At 42.2% G+C, this 20815-nt stretch overlaps 1 long non-coding RNA gene across 1 annotated transcript; it reads left to right on the plus strand.

Annotated features, from left to right (window-relative positions):
• The first annotated feature begins 241 nt into the window (after window positions 1–241).
• Window positions 242–18418, plus strand: LOC127529108 (uncharacterized). Its single transcript, XR_007935796.1, has 2 exons — window positions 242–295; window positions 18290–18418. It is a non-coding gene; the product is annotated as an uncharacterized LOC127529108 (long non-coding RNA).
• Window positions 18419–20815: the final 2397 nt, after the last annotated feature.

Consider the following 20815-nt stretch of genomic DNA (forward strand, 5'->3'; position numbering starts at 1 on the left):
TGATTAGCTATACAGACTGCATCTCTGTTGTTAGTCATTAGCACTAAAACATAAGTAACATGATAGTTATAATTTGTTACTCACCCTCACCTACTCTGTTTCTCTTCTCGGTACTCAAATGTGCCACTTGGTGCCACGGCCCACCTGACAAGTTGTTTTGCCTGCCTAAGGTAAAGTCGTCCCTGATGGAGGATCACAGGAATCATGAGAAAGAGGGGTCCTTCATCGGACTGGCTGGCCCAGCGCTGTTTCAGCCGTGGAATGGACAAATGGGAGAGGCAGCTTGATGGATGAGGTCTCCAGGACTCTAAACAAATCCAAATCATATTATGGGATATCATCTACTGTTAAATTCTACTACGTACTTCTATAATTTTTATTTTTATACTGTATTGAGGATGTGTTCTCTTCTGTGTAGTATGTTGTATTGATCCTCTTCTTTTTGACACCCACTGCACGCCCAACCTACCTGGAAAGGGGTCTCTCTTTGAACTGCCTTTCCGGAGGTTTCTTCCATTTTTTCCCTACAAGGTTTTTTGTTTTGGGAGTTTGTCCTTGTCTTCTTAAAGAGTCCAGGCTGGGGGGCTGTCAAGAGGCAGTGTCTGTTAAAGCCCACTGCGGCACATCTTGCGTGATTTTTGGCTATACAAAAATAAATTGTATTGTATTGTATTGTATACACCCAAAACATGAGCCGATCCACAATAAGAACAAGACTTCGCAGGCATCGAAACGGAAGGCAGACAGACAGGCAACTCCAGACATGAAACACAAAAGCCTTCTCCTCTTTTTGGTAACACTAGCCCCCCCTTTAAATGTTGCGCCGGCCTTCTTGTACCCAACAGCCCCTGCACCCTCATCAGATGACCAATCAGAGCCACTGCAGGGACTGCTGGGATTTGAAGCTTCAAGCACCGCTACAGATGTGTGATGCTAGACACAGTGAGTCCCCAATTATACTCATCTCAAGTAATAATTAAACACCCGTAACAATAATACTGAATAATTCTGCCTTGATGCTCTGCTTATTATGCATTTGTGCTGCTTGAATCACTTGATTACCTTCAAACAGGGCTCTTGGTACATTCTAACCACACATCTGTGTACTTACTGTCTATCACATTCTAGTCAAGTGGGCCAAATTTTCTTTGATTGGAAGTGCTGAGGATTCCCAAAGGGCTTTGCAAGCATAAAGCGGCCACCTAAAAATGAGTGACACGCCGATCACACCTTGTCAACAGTGTGTCACTCCTCTACAGCCCATCTTCAACCTGAGCCTGGAACAGGGGAGAGTCCCGAGGCTTTGGAAAACATCTTGCATCACCCCAGTCCCAAAGGTATCACGTCCTATTGAGCTGAATGACTTCTAGCCTGTTGCTCTGACATCACATGTGATGAAGACCATGGAGAGGCTGCTGCTTCACCACCTGAGGCCACAGGTTCAACACGCCCTCGACCCTCTGCAGTTTGCATATCAGGAGAAGGTGGGAGCGGAGGATGCCATCATCTACATGCTACACCGATCCCTCTCTCACTTGGACAGAGGCAGTGGTGCTGTAAGAATTATGTTTCTAGACTTCTCTAGTGCCTTCAACACAATCCAACCTCTTCTCCTTAGGGACAAGCTGACAGAGATGGGAGTGGATTCATACCTGGTGGCATGGATCGTGGACTATCTTACAGACAGACCTCAGTATGTGTGTCTTGGGAACTGCAGGTCTGACATTGTGGTCAGCAACACAGGAGCGCCACAAGGGACTGTACTGTTCAGCCTATATACATCGGACTTCCAACACAACTCGGAGTCCTGCCACGTGCAAAAGTTCGCTGACGACACTGCTATCGTGGGCTGCATCAGGAGTGGGCAGGAGGAGGAGTATAGGAACCTAATCAATGACTTTGTTAAATGGTGCGACTCAAACCACCTACACCCGAACACCAGCAAAACCAAAGGAGCTGGTGGTGGATTTTAGGAGGCCCAGACAGATAGATAGATCTATCTATCTATCTATCTATCTATCTATCTATCTATCTATCTATCTATCTATCTATCTATCTATCTATCTATCTATCTATCTATCTATCTATCTATCTATCTATCTATCTATCTATCTATCTATCTATCTATCTATCTATCTATCTATCTATCTATCTATCTATCTATCTATCTATCTATCTATCTATCTATCTATCTATCTATCTATCTATCTATCTATGTGAGCCTGCCTTCCTCACCAGTTTGTCCAGGCGTGAGGCGTCCCTCTTCTTTATGCTGCCTCCCCAGCACACCACCGTGTAGAAGAGGGCGCTCGCCACAACCATCTGATAGAACATCTGCAGCATCTTATTGCAGATGTTGAAGGACGCCAGCCTTCTAAGGAAGTATAGTCGGCTCTGGCCTCTCTTACACAGAGCATCAGTATTGACAGTCCAGTCTAATTTATCATTCAGCTGCACTCCCAGGTATTTATAGGTCTGCACCCTCTGCACACAGTCACCTCTGGTGATCACGGGGACCATGAGGGGTCTGGTCCTCCTAAAATCCAACACCAGCTCCCTGGATTTGCTGGTGTTCAGGTGTAGGTGGTTTGAGTCGCACCATTTAACAAAAGTCCTTGATTAGGTTCCTATACTCCTTCTCCTGCCCACTCCTGATGCAGCCCACGATAGCAGTGTCGTCAGCAAACTTTTGCACGTGGCAGGACTCTGAGTTGTGTTGGAAGTCCGATGTATATAGGCTGAATAGGACCGGAGAAAGTACAGTCCCCTGCGGCACTCCTGTGCTGCTGACCACAATGTGAGGTCTGTCTGTAAGATAGTCCACGATCCATGCCACCAGGTATGAGTCTACTCCCATAAGGAGCAGAGGTTGGATGGTGTTGAAGGTGCTAGAGAAGTCCAGAAACATAATTCTTACAGCACCACTGCCTCTGTCCAAGTGGGAGAGGGATCGGTGTAGCATGTAGATGATGGCATCCTCTGCTCCCACCTTCTTCTGGTATGCGAACTGCAGAGGGTCGAGGGCGTGATGGACCCGTGGCCTCAGGTGGTGAAGCAGCAGCCGCTCCATGGTCTTCATCACATGTGACGTCAGAGCAACAGGTCGGAAGTCATTCAGCTCACTAGGATGTGATACCTTTGGGACTGGGGTGATGCAAGATGTTTTCTAAAGCCTCGGGACTCTCCCCTGTTCCAGGCTCAGGTTGAAGATGCGCTATAGAGGACTCGCCATCTCCAGCACACAGGCCTTCAACAGTCGTGGCGATACTCCATCTGGACCCGCTGCTTTGCTGGCACAAAGTCTCCTCAGCTCTCTGCTTACCTGCGCTGCTGTAATTATGGGTGTGGGGAAACTCTCTCCTATGCTGGTATCAGTAGAAGGATGGGTGGAGGGTGCAGTACTCCGAGGTGAGAGTGGGTTAGGGTGGTCAAACCTGTTAAAGAAGTTGTTCATCTGGTTTGCTCTCTCCATGTCTCTCTCAATGGTGGCACCCTGCCTCAAGCTGCAGCCATTGATGATCTTCATCCCGTCCCACACTTCCTTCATGCTGTTGTTCTGCAACTTCTGCTCCAGCTTTCTCCTGTACTGCTATTTCGCCGCCCTGAGTTGACTCGGAGTTCCTTCTGCACGAGTTTGAGCTCATGCTAATACCCTTTGTAATTTTAAACTCTTCAATCAGGTCTCCTCTTCATCTTCTTTTGCTTATTTCTGTAGCCAACAATGCAGAAGAAGAGCTCTGAGAACCCCCATCATCTCCACCACCCGTCCACCTGTCATAGCTTTATGTGGATTAGTCTGCCATATTTGGTACCGTGTTTAGCAACATTTTCTGCCATTTTGAATTCCCACATTTCCAGGGGTGTGGCCTCAGAGTCCGTGACCTACGTGTAATCAACGCCACGGGATTAAAGGCCGACTAGACTTCATTTGCTTGTCCAATCTGCGGATAACGCATCTCTCGAAATGCCTGGTGCAAACTTCACTGACGTTTATCTTCCACCTCTTGCCATGTCTGTCAACCTTAATTACTGTCTCTTGGATTTGGAATCTCGTTCCTGTTTCGTGAGCCTTTTTTGCTCTTTTTTTGTTTTGTTTTTCCATCTCCTGGTTTTCTTCAAACGTTTATCTGAAGAGTCTGTGGTCAGGACGCCACCTCTGCCACATCACGCGCATTTTGAAAACGACTTCATTTCCAGACCTCAAGCCAATTAAGACCCACTTGGTGCTTACATATTACAGACCTCTAACCTACGGTCATCAGTTAAGAGGGGATCTCCATTACTTGACCCTTCAATTTATTTCCATTCTTTTTTAAATTGTTGACAAAGCCAGGTGTTCAGCGGGAAGGATTCAAGTGGCCGCACTATAAACTGAAGTCAAGCGCTTAACCGCAAGACCACCCCGGTGTGATTGTTACGCTGGGAGGACATGTTATCTTCATGCTTGGTTTGGGTTTGTGTTGTGTTGGTCCCTAAACACGGCACGGCATTTAGATGTGGCAGTCGGAGTGACTCTGATGTGCTTTTCATACTTCAAAAAGCATGTGGCCACCATGACAAGAATAAGAAGGCCATGTACAGTCCTTGATGGTCGCATGAGACAAGTCGTGCCTTCATTAGTACTTCTGAAGACCTTCACCTATCTGGTGATGTTCCAGTTAGGAAGACTGCCTCAATAGCGCCCCCTCTTTGGGACAATGCATGCCTCAAATGTTCAAAGGTGAAAGAAAGAAAGAAAGAAAGAAAGAAAGAAAGAAAGAAAGAAAGAAAGAAAGAAAGAAAGAAAGAAAGACACTATTTTGGTATTTGATGTTACTGCCTCAATAGCGCCCCCTAAAAGAAAGAAAGAAAGAAAGAAAGAAAGAAAGAAAGAAAGAAAGAAAGAAAGAAAGAAAGAAAGAAAGAAAATTACAGGCTGGCTGAAGGAATATGGGACAATAACATTCATTTATCTGTTCATTTCATTTAAGGCACATTTTGTTATTTTTGGTATTTGATGTTACTGCCTCAATAGCGCCCCCTCTTTGTGACAGTGTGCACCTGAAATGGGCTTTAACCAAACTGAGCTCTGATTTTAGAAGACTGACACTTCCACCTAGTGAGCTTATATGGTGCCCTGCCATTTTAAAAGTTGCATCACTGTGATGTGGGATTAGAAAGGGAGACTGAAAAAGGATGGCATCTTTGCCCAAAGCCCAACAGGGTGAAGAAAGAAAGAAAGAAAGAAAGAAAGAAAGAAAGAAAGAAAGAAAGAAAGAAAGAAAGAAAGAAAGAAAGAAAGAAAGAAAGAAAGAGAGAAAGAAAAAAGAAAGGGGCTGGTACTGAAGAGGACAGAAGAAGTGATCTTGTGATCTTATATGGCACCATAACATTTTGAATGTTGTATCCCTGTGACATGAAATTAGAATAAAGGGACTGAAAAAAGGATGGCATCTAGAATGGCATCCAGCTGTTCAAAGGTATACCTGATATCTGCAAGATCTGGGGTTAACCAACTAACCCGGGTGGTGTGAGAAAGAAAGAAAGAAAGAAAGAAAGAAAGAAAGAAAGAAAGAAAGAAAGAAAGAAAGAAAGAAAGAAAGAAAGAAAGAAAGAAAGAAAGAAAGAAATGAATGTAAGGAAGAGAAAATGGAGCACAAAAAGAAAGAAAGAAAGAAAGAAAGAAAGAAAGAAAGAAAGAAAGAAAGAAAGAAAGAAAGAAAGAAAGAAAGAAAGAAAGAAAGAAAGAAAGAAAGAAGTGAATGTAGGGAGAAGAAAATGGAGTACAAAAAAAGAAAGAAAGAAAGAAAGAAGTGAATGTAAGGAAGAGAAAATGGAGCATAAAAAGAAAGAAAGAAAGAAAGAAAGAAAGAAAGAAAGAAAGAAAGAAAGAAAGAAAGAAAGAAAGAAGTGAATGTAGGGAGAAGAAAATGGAGTACAAAAAAGAAAGAAAGAAAGAAGTGAATGTAAGGAAGAGAAAATGGAGCACAAAAAGAAAGAAAGAAAAGAAAGAAAGAAAGAAAGAAAGAAAGAAAGAAAGAAAGAAAGAAAGAAAGAAAGAAGTGAATGTAGGGAGAAGAAAATGGAGTACAAAAAAGAAAGAAAGAAAGAAGTGAATGTAAGGAAGAGAAAATGGAGCACAAAAAGAAAGAAAGAAAGAAAGAAAGAAAGAAAGAAAGAAAGAAAGAAAGAAAGAAAGAAAGAAAGAAAGAAAGAAAGAAAGAAAGAAAGAAAGAAAGAAAGAAAGAAAGGGGCTGGTACTGAAGAGAACAGAAGAAGTGATCTTGTGATCTTATATGGCACCATAACATTTTGAATGTTGTATCCCTGTGACATGAAATTAGAATAAAGGGACTGAAAAAAGGATGGCATCTAGAATGGCATCCAGCTGTTCAAAGGTATACCTGATATCTGCAAGATCTGGGGTTAACCAACTAACCCGGGTGGTGTGAGAAAGAAAGAAAGAAAGAAAGAAAGAAAGAAAGAAAGAAAGAAAGAAAGAAAGAAAGAAAGAAAGAAAGAAAGAAAGAAAGAAAGAAAGAAGTGAATGTAGGGAAGAGAAAATGGAGCACAAAAAGAAAGAAAGAAAGAAAGAAAGAAAGAAAGAAAGAAAGAAAGAAAGAAAGAAAGAAGTGAATGTAGGGAAGAGAAAAGGGAGCACAAAAAGAAAGAAAGAAAGAAAGAAAGAAAGAAAGAAAGAAAGAAAGAAAGAAAGAAAGAAAGAAAGAAAGAAAGAAAGAAGGGGTGGGATGGGAGAGTGACATTTGCTCATCTGCGCTATTTTCGGGGTTTCTCCGTGCACACTGCCACCTAGTGATGTTATGTTGCACCCTTACCCATTCTGAAAACAGTGCCCACGTGATGTGGGTTTAGAATGAGGAAAGACAACCCATTGTAAAACATGTGCTCTGATGCCCCCAAAATCTGTGGGGGCTTCCAACCCACCCACCTCAGAGAACTGATAAAAAGAGAGAGAGAGAAGAAGAAGAGGTGGACTCATTCATCCATCCATCCATTCTTTTGTTTCCCGGACCTGCTTATTCCAGTCCAGTTCTATTAAAGTCTGAGGTTTTGCTCGTCCTCATGAGACGCCTCAGATGAGGTGTTTTATATTCGGAACGCGCTGATTTTTTCTTTAAACAATCTTTCCTCCTGGGGAAATCCCCAAAAAACAAAGCCGCTCAATAAAAGCATCGTCGAAGCCAGGCAATTTGCCAGTGTTCCGTAAATAATCGGGTAATGAAAAGCAGCTGGCACGAAATACAAAGCAGAGGCCAACAACTCCAATGGACTTAAACTCTCAACTTGTTCAGAGTGGTGGGCATCGAGCTGAGTTGTTAAACTCATCTTTGCCCATTCAAGGTGGCCGACAGCCCCTGATGAGTTAAGACCCTAAATTGGTTCAAAACGACTAGCGAGTGCAGTTGAGAACTTCTGATGTTTCTTACTTCCTGGACGAAAGGCCACCAATTCTCCAAATTCATCCCCTCTGAAGCCCAAATAGTTCTCAGAGCTTAGCGGCTCATCAGAGCGTAAAGTCATCAACATCGAACAGGTAATGTATGTTTTGTGGGTCCAAAAAAAAAAAAAAAAGGTCAAGGAATGCAGAGAAAAGTCCAGATGTGGTCAAGAATGGCCAGAGGTACAGAAAAGGGGGAGGAGCAAAGTGACAATGGCATTTCAATGGGGATACAAGAAGGAGAAGCATCAGGAGGATTGTTGGCAGGGGCGCGGCTACTGTGAGATAGGCCTTTTTTAATAGGTGTTGGGCTGCAGTTGCTAAGAAACATGTCACACAAAAGGGGCGTGGCTAAATGCATAAGGACACCTAAACTTAAGGTCAAGAGGTGAATGCTTCTGAAGTCAACTCATTTAAAATCAGACTTACGTTCAGTTAAAGTGCATTTCCTCTTCATTCTCTCACAATGAGGGGTTCACTATGGCAGAAGCCCCCACAATGTGAAGTAACATCAAGAAGGCCCAGCACTTTTGTTAGATAAAGCACTACAGGGTGGCATATGAAGAACACAAGTCATGAACTAGACTGAATGAACTAGAAGTCTAGGTCTCTTCTGGCTTTTGAACCTCCTGATGATGGAGTCACTCCCTGACAATCCTCCTTATTACTTCTGGGGATCAGTTCAACCCTCATTTTGAAATGAGGACGCCCCCTAGAGGCCAGTGGTGTCTCTGCAACTTAACCCATTAGATGCTTCAGCAGAACTGAGAGCCCTCCTTTTATGATAGGGATGCCACGTTAGGGTTCTCTCTAGTGGCCCCCTTGTGTCCCTGCACCTCGACTATTAATATTCCCTCTAGTGGCCAATGATACGTCTGCAACTCAAGCCATCAAGAGGACTGAGATCTCTAAGTTAGGACTCCATTAGTAATAGGGATACCATGTGCAGTAAAACAAAAGACTCAGGAAAACTCCAAGAAGAGTTGGGGAAATGACTCCATTTAATGAAGAATAGCGAAAAAATGGATCAAAAAACCAAAGCATTTGACAGTATTGGTTAGTTGGAAGTTTTTATAGAAAATTGTGGCAGGAAATGACAGAGAGGAAATTACATCAAAAAAGACAGCTGGAAGTGACGTCATCGTGGAGGACCTGAAGTGACATCACCACACCATGGAGGGCTGGAAGGGACGTCATCTCTGGAGAGCCGGAAGTGACGTCATTATGGAGGGCCAGGAATGACGTCATCATGGAAGGTTGGAAGTGACGTCATTATTGAGGGCCGGAAGTGATGTCATCATGGCGGAGCCAGAAAATTGACATCTTCTCTGGAGAGCCGGAAGTGACGTTGTCATGGAGGAACGGAAGTCACATCACCATGGAGGGCCGGAAGTGATGTCATCATGGCGGAACCAGAAAGTAACATCTTCTCTGGAGAGCCGGAAGTGACGTTGTCATGGAGGAATGGAAGTGACGTCACCATGGAGGGCTAGAAGTGATGTCATCTCTGGAGAGCCGGAAGTGATGTCATTATGGAGGGCCAGAAATTACGTCATCATGGCGGGTTGGAAGTGATGTCATCATGGCAGAGCCAGAAAGTAACATCTTCTCTGGAGAGCCGGAAGTGACGTTGTCATGGAGGAATGGAAGTGATGTCACCATGGAGGGCTAGAAGTGATGTCATCTCTGGAGAGCCGGAAGTGATGTCATTATGGAGGGCCAGAAATTATGTCATCATGGAAGGTTGGAAGTGATGTCATCGTGGAGAGTCGGAAGTGATGTTATCATTGAGGGACGGAAAGTAACATTATCATGGATGGTCGGAAGTGACGTTATCATGGAGGGCTGGAAGTAATGTCATCATGGAGGAGCCAGAAGTGACATCTTCTCTGGAGAGACGGAAGTGACGTCATTATGGAGGGCCAGAAGTGACGTTATTATGGTGGAGCCGGATGTGACATTATAAGTGGGAGCCGGAAAGTAACGTCATTATGGAGGGCCGGAAGTGACGTTAACATGGAGGGCCTGCAGTGATGTTATCATGGCAGAGCCGGAAATGATGTAATCTCTGGAGAGCCAGAAGTGACATCATTTTGGAGGGCCAGAAGTGACGTTGTCATGGAGGTTCGGAAGTGGAATCATTATGGTGGATCCGGATGTGACATCATAAGTGGGAGCCAGAAGTGACATCCTCTCAAGAGAGCTGGAAGTGACATCACCGATAGAATTCAGAGATGGTATTGCTAGAAAGTAGCCATTTTGGGAAAACGGAAGTATTGTGTGTGAGTTATTGTACTGTATTTCTTCTGTGACTCTGTTGATAGAGAGAGAGTGGCATTAGTACATTTAATCAACCCTTTGTCCCTTGTAATATCACCCTGCGGGCTTGTTGGCTTCCTTCTGAGTGACACACGTTAGAGTTCCCTCTGGTAGCTGCCTTGTTCCCTTGCATCCTACGCATTAATATTCCCACCAGTGGCAAATGGTGTCACTTCAATTAAAGCCATTAAAGGACTGAAAACTATAGTAGGTTTGCCATATTAGAGTTCCCCCTAGTGGACAAAAGTGCCTCTACAACACATGCTGACATGCATACACGTCTCAAGCTCACCTTGTTGGCTCAGATCAGGGTATGCAATGCCACTCCAGGACGAGAGGGGGCGCTGTTGCTAAGAGTCTTGTCCCTTTCCTTCCACAGCTCCAAGGAGGCTCCACCTTGAGTTTGAGTGACTCCGCCCTCATTGGTTCATAGATGCCCTGCCCCCTGTGGTCAGAACCAAATAAAGGCGGCCGTAGTCAGAACAAGGAGTCAGTTTCGACCTGAACCTACTGCATAGACAGACTTTTAGCAGGGTGTGTGTCTATTGTGTGCTTGCTTAATCAAATGCCTGTTTATTTTACTGACATTATTTTTTTCTATGTTGATTTGTCATTAAACTGGGTGGCCGGGTTAGCACCACAACTTTTCTTAGCACATTGTCTGTCTCTTGTATCCAAACAATACAATACGACGACGGAGATCTCTAAAGGGCGTCTCCTTTTTTTTGTTACAGTTCCCTCTAGTGGCCCTCTAGTGTTACTGCACCCTGACGATTCATTAATCTCCTAATGACTCTTTACTTTCCTTAATTAGAACCATTTTGACGCCAGCAGACTATTCGGTCCATTAATTTCAGATCAGATTGGATTTTGGTGTCGGGGTCACACATGCCGGTCCAGTGTCTTAACATTTGAGCTCCACAGGCACGAGTACATGGCTGCCGAATTCTCCATTGTCACCTTTTACTGTTTAACACATTTCAGAGTTAACAATACATCCAGGCGTTGGTGAGATTTGACCGAGCCTTAACAATTGAGCAACAAAGATTTGAGCAGCACACATGGAGAGAGCCGTCACACGCAAGGTGACCTCTCAGAAAACTGGGAATTCTGTCATAGAAAAACAAGAGAATCCAATCAAAAGCATGTTCATTTTATTTTTAAACACGTGTACTTTATAACAGGCACATCATTTTGTATGGAAAAACTGAATGCTGTTTGTTTTGTTTGAGGGAGCCAGCCATCGACTCCAGGAAAAGCAGACCAGTGCCAGACCTCAGTGGTAGGCCCCAGAATCCGCCAGAGTGAAGGTGTCATTTCGTTGGGATTTGTGTTTGTCAGGAATGTCATCTAAACTGCCTGTCACGGCCAAGAACATCACCGTAAAAGGAAGACACCATCCAAGACTCCGCCCCCCTACTGGGTGAGTCACCTTGTGGTGACACAAAATCAGAATGTCTTGACTTTTCCAGTCTGGTAAGCTGATGTGTTGGTCTGACCTGCTGTGTAAATCACAAACATCACAGTTAGATGTTAAGCCAAAGTGGCTCAGTGGTTAGAGAGGCTGTTGGGATCCGAGTTCAAATCCCTAGCTGTGTAAATGTAACCTTTCACATTAAAGCAATTTGGATTTGAATTAAATTGGCAATGAGGAGCCACCTGTAATAAAGTGGCTCAGTGGTTAGCACTGCCACCTCACAGCATGGGGTCCCGAGTTCAAATCGCAGCCACGTCACTGGCTTTGAATGTTAATCCTTTCATATCAAAGAGATCTCCGTGTGTGTACAATAGTGACGTCCTTAAACTTAAAATGCAGTGAATTCAAATCTCAGCCAGGTCTCCGGCTCTTTAATTTTATCCTTTCATATCTCAAAGATCTGCAGGTTCAGTAAACTAGCAGCACCTTTGTGCTTAAAGTGAAATCTATCTATCATTTATATAGTGCCTTTCATATATCTATCTATCTATCTATCTATCTATCTATCTATCTATCTATCTATCTATCTATCTATCTATCTATCTATCTATCTATCTATCTATCTGTTATATAGTGCCTTTCACATCTATCTATCTATCTATTCTATCTATCTATCTATCTATCTATCTATCTATCTATCTATCTATCTATCTATCTATCTATCTATCTATTATATAATGCCTTTTCTATCTATCTATCTATCTATCTATCTATCTATCTATCTATCTATCTATCTATCTATCTATCTATCTATCTATCTATCTATCTATCTATCTATCTATCTATCTGTTATATAGTGCCTTTCACATCTATCTATCTATCTATCTATCTATGTATGTTATATAGTGCCTTTCACATCTATCTATCTATCTATCTATCTATCTATCTATCTATCTATCTATCTATCTATCTATCTATCTATCTATCTATCTATCTATCTATCTATCTATCTAATCCTGCCTACTATTCCAAAATCTATCTATCTATCTATCTATCTATCTATCTATCTATCTATCTATCTATCTATCTATCTATCTATCTATCTATCTATCTATCTATCTATCTATCTATCTATCTATCTATCTATCTATCTATTATATAATGCCTTTTCTATCTATCTATCTATCTATCTATCTATCTATCTATCTATCTATCTATCTATCTATCTATCTATCTATCTATCTATCCCAAATAACTGAGATGAATGCATTGTGTTTGTCATTTCAACAGGTGGTGCATCACAATCATTTGTAGTAATGCATCCAATTACTACAGATGTTTGTGATGCACCATCTGCTGAAATGACAAATGCAAAGCATCCCGGCCAGAAGAGGGGATGGTTCCTTACCCCTGGCCTAAAGGACAGATGGGGAGGAAATAGGCATCAGGGTGCGACGGTCAGTCCATCATATTGCTGTGGGCTTTTCACTCCCCCAACATGCTAAATGGCAGGAGCCCCGGATATTGGTGCCCAGTGGAAAGCCAGCATGGGCATGCAGGGAGATGTAGTCTGGCAGTGCAGCCCTGCTGGGGTCACTGGGTGCCGTAAGAGGGCTCCCTGCTGTAATGGACTTCCGTCAGGCAGTGGCCCTGGCACCAGAAGTACTCGTGGGTCTTTAATAAAAGGGACTGCACTCCCTTGGCCAGGCGAGTCGGAGCTGGGAGGAAGAAGGGCAACACTGGACTGGAGGAGGGCAGTGTGGTGGTGTTGGTGAGAGGAATTGTGGGGAAGAATTGAACTGTGGAGAGAGAAAGCTGTGCTTTTTGTTAGGGTTTCTAAGAGGGGTCTGGTTAATAAACCTACCTTTATTTGAATCTGGATCTGTGCTTGTGTGTTTCTTTTGGGGGTTTGGGGCACGTTGGCGCCCGGGTTTCCATTGCAATGTCTGGTGATTTTATCCTACACCGCTTTTAAAAATCGCTCCATGCATGCCTGGCATGACACAACGACCGTGATGGATTTCAGCAGAGCCTTCCTGGCATACACAAGTCGTCCAGCGCCATTTCTGTTTTCTTTTTGTTTTTCCCACTTTGGTAGTTGGCAGACTTTCGGCCCAATTGGCTTTGTTTGATTTCAGCCTCGGTATAACGAGTGAGTCCGCCGATGACTAATGCGCATCGAGTGTCTGCGTTTTCTCAGGCTGCTGTTTGAACAGACAACCATAAAGCGGGAGGTCCACCGAGACCCCTCGCGGCACTCCGAGCTCCCACATTCCCATTCTGTTAGGCAGGCTTGGATGAACTCTGTAGGGATGAGTCGCCTGCTTTTCCCACAATAGTCTGATATGCCTGCGATCTTCTAACGGTTAATTCTCAAGCACTCCTTGGTATGCCAAAGTAGAGGCCATCTGATACGAGAGCTGAGGTCAATTGCTAAAAATAAAAAAAGAAAAAAAATGTAATATTTAAAAATATTTAAAGCCTTGGCAGAAAATGTCCTCCTGTTTGGTCTTACAGCAGCAGTTATCTAAAATCTGAGCATTCTACACCCAAAAAGGGGCACTGTGGCTACTGTGGGTGCCCCCCAGCTCTAGTGCCTTGGGTTCAAATCCTAGATCCTTATGAAATGGAGCCTTGAGAGAATGTGAAAGAGGTGTGAGTCCTCCAAACATAAGAAGCAGGCAAGGACCCCGACTACCCTGACCAGAGGGGTCCCTCCAAGTGCTGGACCCCAAAAATGAAGAGCTGACAAAACAACACAAAAGCGTTCACAAATACATCAAAAAGTCTCACGACAGTGAGGAAAAACGTCGGAATGAAAAGCGTAATAAGGAATCTTTATAAATCAAAGATTTGTTTATGAAAAATAGAAAAACTCAGGAAAACACACAACGGGGCAGAAAGGGGCAAAGAGGAACTGCCGAAAAAAAGTCAACAAGTCTAAAAACACAACCTGGAAATCAGAATCCGCAGCCAGAAGGGGGAAAGTCACAACGTGCAAGTTGAGTTGGCCCTTGTGATTGACAGCGGGGTTTAGCTTGGAGGGCGGGACAATCCGTGAAAACATTTTGGGCCCCCCGGGTCACCTCCTGATCTTGAGCTGCTGACCACAAACTTTACCAACAACACGTAGTCCTGAACAACACGCTACAGCTTCATACGTAACACCAAAGAAAAACAAAGTACATTGAGTGGAGGCGAACTTCACAAGACTGACTGACCTCAGAGGTTTAAACTTCCAGGTCAACTGCCTAGCAACCGAGCCAAGCCAATACACAAGATGGCAGCAGTTAAAATTCCCAAAAGAGCATCGAGAATGACGTAAAAAACTATAAAAATAAACACCTGAAATTACAAGAGAGGCTTTGGGTCACGTTATGTCAGACTGCGCTGTGCTGTGTTACGTCATTTTACACTGAATTCTGGTATGTTGGGCCGAGTTCTGACAGGTTAGGTTAGGGTTTGGTGTGTTAGTTTACGTTACACCGTGTCACGTTATGCTAGGACGTGCTGTGTTGCGTTACGTCATTTTATGTTACACTGTGCTGTGTCGTTTGATGTTACTTGATGTTACGTTACTTTGTGTTATGTCATAGTATGCTGGGATACGTTATCATGTGCTGTTATGTTATTTTCTATCAAATAAGTTTTATGTTATTCTATGATCTACTATGACGTGTTATGTTGCATTACGTTACTTTATACTCCACTATGAGGTGTTGTTTTACGTTATCTGACGTCGTGTTACGTTGTGTTATTTCATGGTATGTTATGTTGTTATGTTACTTTATGTTACACTATTTTTGTTACATTATGTCATGTTATGCTGTTACATTACGTTATTTTATGCTACACTGTGCTGTGTTGTTTGATATTACTTGACGATACATTACTTTATGTTATGTCATAGTATGTTGGGATACATTATCTTATGTTGTTATGTTATTTTCTTTTAAACAAGTTTTATGTTATTCTATGCTCTACTATGACATGTTATGCTGGACTATGCTACTTTATATTCCACTATGTGTTGTTTTACATTATCTGATGTCTTATTACATGGTGTTATTTCACGGTGTGTTAGTTTATGTTACACTATGCTTTGTTACATTATGTCATGTTATGCTCTGACGTGTTATGTTATTTATGTTACACTGTGTTATGTTACATTATTTTATATTATGCTATGATATGTTATGTGATTTTACGTTATTTTATGTCATGTTATGCTATAACATGTTAGATTGCATTCTGCACACTGAGTTGTGTTGTTTGATGTTACTTGACGTTATGTTACATTGTGTTATGTCCTAGTATGCTGGGATACGTTATCTTATGTTGTTTTGTCATTTTCTTTTAAACAAGTTTTATGTTATTCTGTGCTCTACTATGACGTGTTATGCTGGACTATGTTATTTTATATTCCACTATGTGGTGTTGTTTTACGTTATCTGACGTCGTGTTACGTTGTGTTATTTAATGGTATGTTATGTTATTTATGTTACACTGTGTTATGTTACATTATTTTATATTATGCTATGATATGTTATGTGATTTTACGTTATTTTATGTCATGCTATGCTACAACATGTTAGATTGCATTCTGTTATTATATGTTACACTGTGCTGTGTTGCTTGATGTTATGTTACCTTCTGTTATATCATAGTAAGCTGTGGTGCATTATCATGTGCTGTTGCATTATTTTCCATTAAATAAGTTTTATGTTATTCTGTGCTCAACTATGATGTGTTATGTTGGACTATGTTACTTTATATTTCACTATGTGGTGTTGTTTTACGTTATCTGATGTCTTGTTACGTTGTGTTACTTCATGGTGTGTTAATTTATGTTACAATATGCTTTGTTACATTATGTCATGTTATGCTATGACATGTTATGTTGCATTATGTTACACTATGTTGTTTTATGTCACGTGTCACACACGTGCAATTGGGAGGCAGCTTAAAGTTGTAAATAATAGTAGTACCACGCCGGACCAGGGGGTGGCGAGCTGCACTGACTTTCTCTCTCAATCCTCTGCAGACCATCCACAGGAAATCCCGCTAGGTCCTGGCACCATTGATGACATCACTTCCGGTCCCCGAAGACGTCACTTTCGGTTCTTGTGCTACTGGTAACATCACTCCCTGCCACAATGACATCATTTCCAGTTCCGGTCCCGATGACATCACTTCCATAAAGCCACCATATTCCCACACACAAATCAGTTCTGGTTTGGACTCAAACCTGTGAACATCTCAACAAAATGACCCATTTGCAGCCAGGGCACAATATACGGGTGGCTGCCCCAAACCTTTTTCAATGTCTTTGGATTGTTATTGTGACACATGTTACGTTGTGTTATTTCATGGTATGTTATGTGGTTATGTTATTTTATGTTACGCTGTGTTCTGATACATTATGCTATCCAGTGCTATGTTCCATTATTTTATTTTAGGCTATGAAATGGTGCTTGATTTTACATTAAGTGATGTTATGTTATGTTATTCTGTGACGTGTTACGTTGCATTATTTTATTTTATGTTAAACAGTTTTCTATTGTTTTATGTTATTTGACTTTATGGAATGTTGTGTTATTTCATATTTCATGTTATGTTATGTTATTTAACTTTTCTTTGTGTTATTCTATGCTGTACTGTGACACGTTATGTTGCACTTCGTTATTTTATGTTACACTTTGTTCTGTTGTTTTACGTTAGCAGACTTCATGTTATGTTATTTTATATTACTCTGTGTTCTGTTACGTTGTGTTATGTTATGATATGTTACGTGATTTTACATTGCATTTCTCACAGTGCTCACCTGGTTTAGTTCTTATTTATCAAATCGATTCCAATATGTACAGCAATGTGATGACAGGACTCCATTATTATACACAGAAGTTCAATATGGTGTCCCGCAGGGCTCAGTACTGGGACCTTTACTGTTTTCACTTTACATGCTTTCACCGGGATCTCTCATTACGAAACATCATGTTAATTTTCACTCGTATGCAGATGGCACCCAGTTAGATCTAATGAAGTTTCTCCAATGTTGTCTTCAATTAGTTGTGTTAGTGAATTAAAAGAGTGGATGGATGAGAACTACTTGTCTTTAAATACAGATAAAACACAGATGTTAACTGTTGGAGGGAATGACACTTTTGTCATCATTTAACTCAGTTGGAATCCCCATTAATTTTACTGAATCAGCCCGCAATCTCGGGGTTATCTTTGACTCTAGCATGTCATTTAAAGCGCACATTACAAAGTTGTCCAAATCATGTTTCATGCATCTTAAAAATGTTGGGAAATTGAGGCGCTATCTAAATAAAAAGGATTCTGAGAAATTAATTCATGCATTTGTCTCTAGTAAGATTGACTACTGCAATGTGGTGTTCACTGGATGTTCAAATTGTTCTTTAAACAGCCTCCAATTAATCTAAAATGCTGCTGCAAGAATTATTACAAGAACAAGAAAGTACAAACACATAACTCCAGTTCTTAAATCCTTACACTGGATCCCGGTTAAGTTTAGGGCAGATTTCAAAATCCTCCTTTTAACATACAAACCATTAAATGGCCGAGGTGCGGCTTACTTGTCTGAACTTATCGTGACTTACAAACCTGAGCGCACATTAAGATCTCAAGATGCCGGTCTGCTTAGGATTCCAAGGATTAGTAAAATAACAATGGGAGGTCGAGCTTTTAGTTACAGGGCACCTAAACTGTGGACTGGTCTGCCTGCTACTATAAGAGATGCCCCTTCGGTATCAGCTTTCAAATTCCGGCTGAAGACTCACTACTTCAGTTTAGCACACCCTGACTAGAGCTGCTGATTAACTGTACAGACTGCATCTCTGTTGTTAGTCATTAGTACTAAAACATAAGTAACATGATAGTTAGAATTGGATACTCACCCTCACCTATTCTGTTTCTCTTCTCGACACTCAAATGTGCCACTTGGTGCCACGGCCCGCCTGCCAAGTTGTTCTGCCTGAAAGGTAAAGTCATCCCTGATGGAGGATCGCAAGAATCGTGAGATAGAGGGGTCCTGTCATCGGATTGGCTGGCCCAGCACTGGCCAAATGGGGGAGGCAGCTTAAATGGCTTAGGTCTCCAGGACTCTAAACAAATCCAAATCATATTATGGGATATCATCTACTGTTAAATTCTGCTCCGTACTTGTAATATTTTTATTTTTATACTGTATTGAGGATTTGTTCTGTTCTGTGTATTGTATAGTAGTGTATTGACCATCTTCTTTTTGATACCCACTGTATGCCCAGCCTACCTGGAAAGGGGTCTCTCTTTGAACTGCCTTTCCTGAGGTTTCTTCCATTTGTTCCCTACTAGGTTTTTTTGGGATTTTTTTCCTTGTCTTCTTAGAGAGTCAAGGTTGGGGGGCTGTCAAGAGGCAGGGCCTGTTAAAGCCCACTGCGGCACTTCTTGTGTGATTTTGGGTTATACAAAAATAAATTGTATTGTATTGTATTGTATTTCATAATGTTACGCTGTGCTCTGTTACATTATGTTATCCAATGTTATATTCCATTAGGCTGTGACATGTTACGTGATCTTACATTACCTGATGCCATGTCATGTTAGGCTATGACGTGTTACGTTGCATTCTGTTATTTTATGTTAGACTGTGTTGTGCTGCCCTGTGGGACATCCTGAGGGTTCGTGGGATCCCCTCGAGGTTGCTGGATATCATGGCCAGCCTGTACACTGGGAATGAGAGTGCTGTGCAGAGTGGAGGCAGAACTTCTCAGTTAATTCTGGTGTCCGTCAGTGGTGTGTTCTGCTCCTACTCTGTTCAATACTTGCATGGACTGGGTGTTTGGCAGGGTCGTGGGGTCTAGCGGTTGGGAGGCATCTGTTGGTGAAGAGAGATTCACTGATCTTGACTTTGCTGATGATGCTGTGATCTTCACAGAGTCCGTGGAGTCTCTGAGTGAGGAGTCTGAGTGTCTGGGTTTGCGAGGGTCCTGATAAAAACCAAGAGCCAGGCCTTTAGTGACCTCTTGGGCACAGCAGTGTGTCTGTTTGCGGAGAGAGTGTCAACCTCGGCATTGAGAGGTTTACTGACCTTGGCAGTGACATTCATGTCTCTGGTGACTCTTCCTATGAAGTCAGTAGATGGATTGGGAGAGCACGGGGGGGTCATGAGATCACTGGAAAGGGGTGTGTGGCGTTCCTGATATCTCTACAAAAGGACGAAGGTCCAAGTCTTTAGAGTCCTGGTGCTCTCTGTTTGTGAGTCATGGACGCTATCCCGTGACCTGAGGCAAAGACTGGACTCCTGTGTCTCTTCAGAGGGTCCATGGGGGCTACTGGTTTGACTTGGTGTTGCTCATGGAGTCCCGAATGAGTCACATGACCTGCATTGCGAGGGAGTGTCAGTTACACCACTACGACCATGTGGAGCGATTCCTCGAGGGTGGTCTGGCTCGTAGGATCTTCATTGTTGAGGACTCGAGTGGCTGGACCAGGCCAAGGGGATGCCCATGTAACACCTGACTGCGTGTTGTGTTGTGTTGCTTCATTTTGAACCCATACAGGCCCTGAAGCTTACCATTTGATTTTAGGGCCAGGCAGCCTGGGGTGAGGCCTGCTTCTGAGGCAGACCAGTGGTCAGGTTTCTCTTAATTTTAAGGCCTGTTCTGTTTCAACCATCCTGACTGCAGCAGATAGAGGGTCATTTCCGGAGGGTAGGACTGGACCGCGTATCTGCCTGGGGGGGTTGCCAACTGGGATCCTGAGTTTTTTCGTCGTGTAGTGGGTGTGGCAACGTGCTGTACCAGTGCATGCTCCCCAACTTGACTTGACTTGAATTGTGTTGTGTTGTTTTCTGTTACCTCAGCGGTTCTCAAACTTTCATATTTCGCAACCCCCCCCCACCCCCATTTTCTACCTGGAATAATTCTGCGCCCCCTTCATAATATCTATCTATCTATCTATCTATCTATCTATCTATCTATCTATCTATCTATCTATCTATCTATCTATCTATCTATCTATCTATCTATCTATCTATCTATCTATCTATCTAATATAAGATAAATGAGAATAACCCATGATAAACTAACAAAGGTATAATACTCGTGCGGTGTTGTGGTATCCTATCATTTTTACTTCCAGAAGATTTGCATGTGTTTGGCTAACTTCAATGAAATATTTGCAATTTATTATTTTTAAAGTGTTTTAATAACTGTTAAAATGCCTTGTGTGGTTTTTGGTAGTAATTCTAATCCCAAAAACAAAGAATAAATTATTTATTCTTATTTAATTATTTTTTTATGTAAAGAAACAATTAAATATGTTTCAATTTTTAAAAATTTCGTTAACGAGTACACCGATGAAGTCAATCTGCGCGAGACAAACATATTTTCGTCCGACAAATATTATACCGCTGTTAGTTGTATCATGAAAAGAATCCAATACTCAGTAAAATATTTAACTCAATTTGGCAATATTGGCTACGCTGCCAATGTGGTGCAGTCGCGCCGCATTATCACCTGATCTACTGTTACCCGAATGTTCACGACAGATACCGATACGTCTCGAACTTTAAAGCAGGCACATATTAGTCATTAGATCTATGCCTTAGAAATGTTTTATTTTAATTTCAGTTATAA

The sequence above is a fragment of the Erpetoichthys calabaricus genome, chromosome 9 (assembly GCF_900747795.2).
Source record: "Erpetoichthys calabaricus chromosome 9, fErpCal1.3, whole genome shotgun sequence".
NCBI classification, from domain to species: Eukaryota; Metazoa; Chordata; class Cladistia; order Polypteriformes; family Polypteridae; genus Erpetoichthys; species Erpetoichthys calabaricus.